The sequence below is a fragment of the Vicugna pacos genome, chromosome 10 (genome assembly GCF_048564905.1).
Source record: "Vicugna pacos chromosome 10, VicPac4, whole genome shotgun sequence".
NCBI classification, from domain to species: domain Eukaryota; kingdom Metazoa; phylum Chordata; class Mammalia; order Artiodactyla; family Camelidae; genus Vicugna; species Vicugna pacos.
This window is the reverse complement of record NC_132996.1, coordinates 29071538-29078743: the sequence shown is the minus strand read 5'-3', so window position 1 is coordinate 29078743 and position 7206 is coordinate 29071538. Positions and strand designations below refer to the sequence as shown.

The window sequence follows — 7206 nt, the reverse complement described above, 5'->3', positions numbered from 1 at the left end:
TTCATATGCATAAGACACCCTGGGCTGGGAATGTTTTAGGAACTCAAATATTTTCCATGATGATTCTCCATTTTCATTTTTCATCTTATGATAAACTACTCAATGTCAAGTTTAAGTATCATCTGTTACTCCCTTCCAGACACACACAATGGTTTTCTCTCTGCATTCATAACCATCTGTGTGTAGAAGACATACAGCAATTATCTGTAATTTGATTAGTTGGAAACATGTATCTCTGTTAATTAGTGTGTCACTCATTGAGCTCAGAGAATATATCTTATTCACCTTTGTGTTTTCTTATTTGTATGCTCAAAGAAGATGAAGAGTGTGGAATACGCTAAAATCTCCTGGTGACTTTAAAAAGAAAATCTGTGTTTTCCTCTGACTCTGTGAGTAAGAAGTGATGTCTGTAGTGGTCTCCCTCAGCATGACTACCTTAAGCCACACTGGTGTTAGCCACACAGTCTTCTGCTTGCTAGGCATCCCGGCCTTGGGGACCAGCACATGGAAACACGTGCTGGATTTCCATCCCCTTCTTCATTCCCTATGCCATCGCCCTGCTTGGGAACAGTCTGCTCATCTGCATTATCCTCACGAAGCGCAGCCTCCATGAGCCCATGTACCTCTTCCTCTGCATGCTGGCCGAGCAGACCTTGTCCTCTCCACGTGCACAGTACCTCAGACCCTGGCCATCTTCTGGTTTCATTCCAGGGAGATCTCCCTGGATCGCTGCATCACTCGGATCTTTTTTCTTCTCTTTCACTGTCATCTCTGAATCATGGATCTTGCTGGTGATGGCATTTGACCACCTCATTGCCATATGCTACCCACTGAGATACACCACTATTCTTACATACACGCTGATTGGGAAAACTGGTGTTACCATCTTTCTAAGAAGTTATTGTACAGTTCTCTCCTTAGTATTTCTTTTGAAAAGATTGACTTTCTGCCAAAATAGTATAATTCCACACAACTTTTGTGGACACAGTGGCTTGGCCAAGTATGCTGGTAATGATGTTCAAGTGAATATCTGGTATGGACTCTGTGGTAATGTCAACAGTGGTCTTAGATGTCCTGATAATTTTTGTTTCCTATGTGCTGTTTCTCCATGCTGTTTACCACATGCCTTCCCAAGATGTACATCACAAAGCTCTCAACATGTGTGTCTCCCACGTCTGCATCATCGTCCTCTTTTTTGGGCCTGGAATCTTCACAACCCTCACTCAGAGGTTTGGACGCCACATTCCACCTCATATCCACATCTTGTTGGCTAATGTCTGCATTCTGGCTCCACCTGTGCTGAATCCCATCATTTATGGGATCAAGACCAAGCAAATCCAGGAGCAGGTGGTTCATATAGTTTTTCCCAAAGCAGAAATAACTTTGGAGGAGGAACAGAGTCTTCGGCATCTCTATCTATCAATGGTGGGTGACAAGGGTCAGCTGAAACGTTAAGAAATAGCACAGCAAATTTTACCTCTGGAAGAAAATTTATCAGTGAGTTCCCAGCAGTTGTATCTTCTATTGGCAAAACAATCTCAGAAAGCTTTGTAATGTCTGACTGGGCAAACTACATCCTGCAAAGAACCTGAGATTCTTTTCCTGGAGTCGTGTGTCTCTTTTAACACTAACCTGATAATTGAAAATAGATCGATAAGAATGGTATTCTGGCCCAGAAATTTGCTCAACTCTTCTTAACTGAGTTTCTCAATCTCTGAGACATCTTGTGATATCTGAACAATCACATAGAAATCCCTGTTCCTTTATGTGCTGCATTCTAAGTAAATGACATTCTTTTGTCTAGAATGGCTCAGTGGCTCCTAAGGTTTGCAGTTATTTCTATTATTTTATAGTCTGTGTCCTACCATCTTGTGTATCTGTTTTAGGAGCGTGGAAATGAACTGTGTGATGCGTATGTTGCAGATTAACACTTGAGAAAACTGAGGCTAATCACTCGTGCTGGGAAAAGACTTATGTGGTTTCTGATGGGGTGGCATCTGCTGGGAGAATGCTGAGGAAGGGGAACTCCCCCAGTCTCTGTGTCAGGGCATGTTCTTCAATGATCTCTTCAGCAGGGCATCCAAGGCCTTTGCTGTCCTGATTCCTGGCCTCTTTTATTTTGTTTTAATACCTTCATTGTGGTATGGTTCCTATAAAGTAAACTATACATATTTCAAATGTACAATTTGATGAATTTTGAAAGATGTATACACCAATAAAACAACTACCACAATCAAGATAGCTAACATTTCTATTAGTCCCCAAGAGGTGCAATTTTCAAATTCCCAATTTATCCCTTCCCACCCCTCTTACCCTCTGTTAGCCGTAAGTTTGTTCTCTATATCTGTGAGTCTGTTTCTGTTTTGCAGACAAGTTCATTTGTGTCCTTTTATTATATTCCAAAAATAAATGATATCCTATGGCATTTTTCTTTCTCTTTCTAGCTTCACTTAGAATTATCATCTCCAGGTCCATCCATGATGCTGCTGCAAATGGCATTATATTCTTTTTAATGGCTGAGTAGTATTCCAATATATGTATACACCACAACTTCTTTTTCCAGTTATCTATCAGTGGACATTTAGGTTGTTTCCATGTCTTGGCTATTGTAAATAGTGCTGCTATGAACATTGGGTGCATGTATCTTTTCAAATGAGAGTTCCCTCTGGCTATATGCCCAGGAGTAGGATTGCTCCATCATAGGGTAAGTCTATTTTTAGTTTTTTAAGGAACCTCCATACTGTTTTTCATAATGGGTGCACCAAATTATATTCTCACCAACAGTGTAGAAGGGTTCCCTTTGCTCCACACCCTCTCCAGCATTTATTATTTGTGGACTTTTTAATGATGGCCATTCTGACTGGTATGAGGTGATACCTCATTGTAGTTTTGATTTGCGTTTCTCTAATAATTAGTAATGTTGAGCATCTTTTCATGTGCTTGTTGGCCATCTGGATGTCTTCTTGGAGAGATGTCTATTTAGGTCTAATGCTCATTTTTTGATTGGGTTGCTAATTTTTTTTGATATTAAGATGTGTGAGCTGTTTGTATATTTTGGAATTTAGTCCCTTGTCAGTCACATCATTTGCAAATATTCTCTTCCATTCTGTAGGTTGTCTTTTTATTTTATTGATGGTATCCTTGACTTTGCAAAAGCTGTTAAGTTTAATTGGATCTCATTTGTTTATTTTTGGTTTTATCTCTATTACCTTGGTAGACTGCCCTAGGAAAACATCACTACAATTTATATCAGAAAATGTTTTGCCTAAGTTCTCCGCTACAAGGTTTATGATGTCTGCTCTTATGTTTAATACTTTAAGGTATTTTGAGGTTTTTTTGTGTGTGTGGTGTGAGGGTGTGTTCTAATTTCATTGATTTACATGCAGCTGTCCAGCTTTCCAAACACCACTTGTTGAAGAGACTGTTTTTTCTCCATTGTATATTCTTGCCTCCTTTGTCAAAGATTAATTGACCATAGGTGTGTGGGTTTATTTCTGGGCTATTCTGTTTCATTGATCCGTATGTCTGTTTTGTGCCAATACCATGCTGTTTTGATTACTATAGCCCTGCAGTATTGCCTGGCATTTATAAGAGGTATTCCTCCACCTTCATTCTTTTTCTTCAGTATTTCTTTGGCAAATCTGGGTCTTCTGTGATTCCATATAAATATTTGGATGAATTATTCTAATTCTGTGAAAAATATCCTGGGTAATTTGAAAGGGCTCACATTAAAACTGTAGATTGTTTTGGGCAGTATGGTCATTTTAACTGTTTTAATTCTTCCAATCCAAGAGCATGGGATATATTTGCATTTCTTTAAATCATCTTTAATTTTCCTTATCAGTGTTTTATAATTTTCTGCATATGTATCTTTCACCTCCTTGTTCAGGTTTATTCCTAAGTTTTTTTTTTTAATGTGATTTTAAAAGCAATTTTTTTTTTACTTTTCTGACATTTCATTGTTAGTGTGAAGAAATGCAACTGATTTCTGTATGTTAATCTTGTATCCTACTATTGCCAAATTCTTTTATCAGCTCTAATGGTTTTTCTGTGAAGCCTTTAAAGTTTTCTATATATAGCAATATGTCATCAGCATATAGTGACAGTTTTACATCTTCTCCTCCAATTTGCATTCCTTTTACTTCTTTTTCTTATCTGATTGCTATGACTAGGACTTCCAATACTATGTTGAATAGAAGTGGTGAGAGTGGGCATTCTTGTCTTGTTCCTGATTTTAGTGGGAAGGCTTTCAACTTTTCACCATTGAGTATTATGTTGGCTATGGGTTTATCATAAATAGCTTTTATTGTGTTGAGATATTTTCTCTCTATATCCACTTTGGTAAGAGTTTTTATTACAAATGGGTGTTGAATTTTATCAAATGCTTTTTCTGCATCAATTGAAATGATTGTATGATTTTTGTCCTTTCTTTTGTTGATGTAGTATATTGATTTGTATATTTTGAAACAACCTTCTGTCTCTAGGATGAACCCAGATTGATCATAGTGTATGATCTTTTTTATGTGTTGTTGGATTCTGTTTGCTAATATTTTGTTGAGAATTTTTGCATCTACATTCCTCAGAGATATTGGTTTGTAATTTTCTTTTTTGGTAGTGTCTTTGTCTGGTTTCGGTATCAGGGTGATGGTGACTTCGTAGAATGAGTTTGGGAGTGTCCCTTCCTCTTCAGTTTTTTCGAAGAGTTTGAGAAGGATTGGCATAAGTTCTTCTTTGTATGTTTTGTAGAATTCTTCTGGGAAGCCATCTGGTCTGGAACATTTCTTTACAAGAAAGTTCTTTTTATTATTGATTCTATTTCACTTCTAGTGATTGGTCTGTTTAAATTATCTCTTTCTTTTTTATTCAGTTTTGGTGGACTGCATGTTTCTAGAAACTTGTCCATTTCTTCTAGGTTTTCAATTTGTTGCCATATAATTGTTTATATTGAGAGTAGTGTTTTAAAAACAAGTTAGAGCACTAGATATGTTCATTGTTATTTTTGTTTCACTGATTCATTTATCAGAGTCAAGGAGAACAAAAGCTCTTTTATTCTCTCCCTGAATCATTACTTCATACTGACAGCTCTCTAATTCCAATGCAAAATCACAGGGTTGGCATTTGGTAAAATTCAAGATCCACTCGGAATAAAAATTCTCGGCATCTATGAATAGAGGTGAACTTCCTTAACCTGATAACTAGTACCCCTGTAAAATCAACCAGTAACATTATATTCAAATGTGAAATTAAACACTTTCCTAAAATCAGGAACAAGGCAAGGATATCTACTCTCACTACCTTTATTTAATATTATTTTAGAGGCCATAACCATTACAATAATGGATAAAAACAAAAAAAGGTATTCAAATTGTTAAAGAAGAAATATAATTGTATTTATTTGCAGATGACATTAAAAAGTATGTAGTGAATCCTAAGGAATCTACATAACCACCACCAGAACTAATGCTTGAATTTATCCATGTCACAGAATATAATATAAATAAATTATATTCTTATATATAAGCATCAAGTAATCAGAAAATAAAATTAAGAATTATTTCATTTGCTATAGAATCAATGCCTCCATTAAATGTCTAAGAATGAGTTTAACAAAAGAAATTCAGGGGATTCATACAGATAGCTACAAAATATCACTGAAAAAAATTAAAGCAGACCAAAATAAGAGATGAGATGCTTCATGTTCATGGACTGGAAGGCTCAATATTATTAAGATTCCAACTCTACCTAAAATGATCTATATATTCAGTGCAACCTCAATTGTATTTCTAGCGGTGTTTTTAGAAAGAGATTTATAAATTGACTTTAAAGTTTATACAGAAATGCAAAAAACCTAGAATATCTAAAGCAAACTGGAAAAGAAGAACAAACTTAAAAAACTTACTCCACCAGAAATAAGTATTTACTATAAAGCTTCAGAAGTGTGGTACTAGCATAAAAAATAGACAAATACATTAATGAGATAGAATAGAATAGAAATCCCAGAAATGGAGACTGATTTACAGGGACATTTGGTTTTTCAATATAGTTGCCAAAACAATTCAATGAGTAATGAAAAGTCCAATTAAAAAATGATTCCAGGAAAACTGTATATCCATATGGAGACAAATGTATCTCTACTCTTAATTCACACTATTCATAAAAATTAATTCAAGAATGACCATAAAGCTTTTAGAAGGAAATAGAATATTTCTGTGACATGAGGGTAGTGAAAGATTTCTTATCAGATCACAAAAGGAATAAACAAAACACATTTGTAAGTTAGATTCCATTAAAATAAAAGCTTCTCTCATCAAAACATATATTAAAGAAGAAACAGTTAAAAAGTAAAAAAAAAAAAAAAAGTTAAAAAAGTAAAAAAGGCAAGCCACAGGCCAAGAGAATATATTTATTGAATATGTATCTGACAAAAGACTTGTATCCAAGATATCTGAAACCTACAACACAATTATAAAGAGACAAAAACACACTAAATATGGGCAAACCATTAGAAAAGACACATCACTAAAGACTTGCAAATGGACAACAAATCAATATTTATTGATCATTAAAGAAATGCAAATTAAAACATCAGTGAGATACCATTAGCCTCCTACTGCAATTGCTAAAACTATAAAGACAAATAACAAACACTGGGGAGGATGTGGAGCAGACAGAATTCTCATACCACGTTAGTGAGAGTATATAGCCACTTTGAGAGAAGTTTTGGCAGTTTCTTATGAAATTAAATTTATACTTTCTGTATGACGAAGCAATTCCAATCCCAGGTATTTTTCCCAAAAGAAATTAAAACATATATCCATACAAAGTATCCTTGGCCTCTGTATTAGTCAGCATTCTCCGGGAAAATAGAACAACTAGGATATGTGTGTGTGTGTGTGTGTGTGTTTATCTACTTTAAAGAATTGGCTCACTGATTTGTGGAGACTGGCAAGTCCAGAACCTGCAAGGTAGACTTCAGGCTGGTGACCCAGGGGAGAGTTGATGTTGCAGCTCCCGTCCAAAGACACCTGTGAGGAAAAAGTTCCTCTTCTTTGGGGAATTCTCTTAAGGCCTTCAACTGAGTAGATGAGGCCCACCCACGTTGTGAAGAGTAAACTACTTTGCTCAAAGAGTCTGATTTAAAGGTTAATCTCTTCTAGAAACTAGTTTCACAGCAACATTTGACCAACTACCTGGGTCCCCTGGCCT

The 7206-nt window shown here is 35.8% G+C and overlaps 1 pseudogene; it reads left to right on the top strand.

Annotated features, from left to right (window-relative positions):
* The first annotated feature begins 427 nt into the window (after positions 1-427).
* Positions 428-1455, top strand: LOC102542953 (olfactory receptor 52B4-like; annotated as a pseudogene).
* The last annotated feature ends 5751 nt before the right edge of the window (positions 1456-7206 follow it).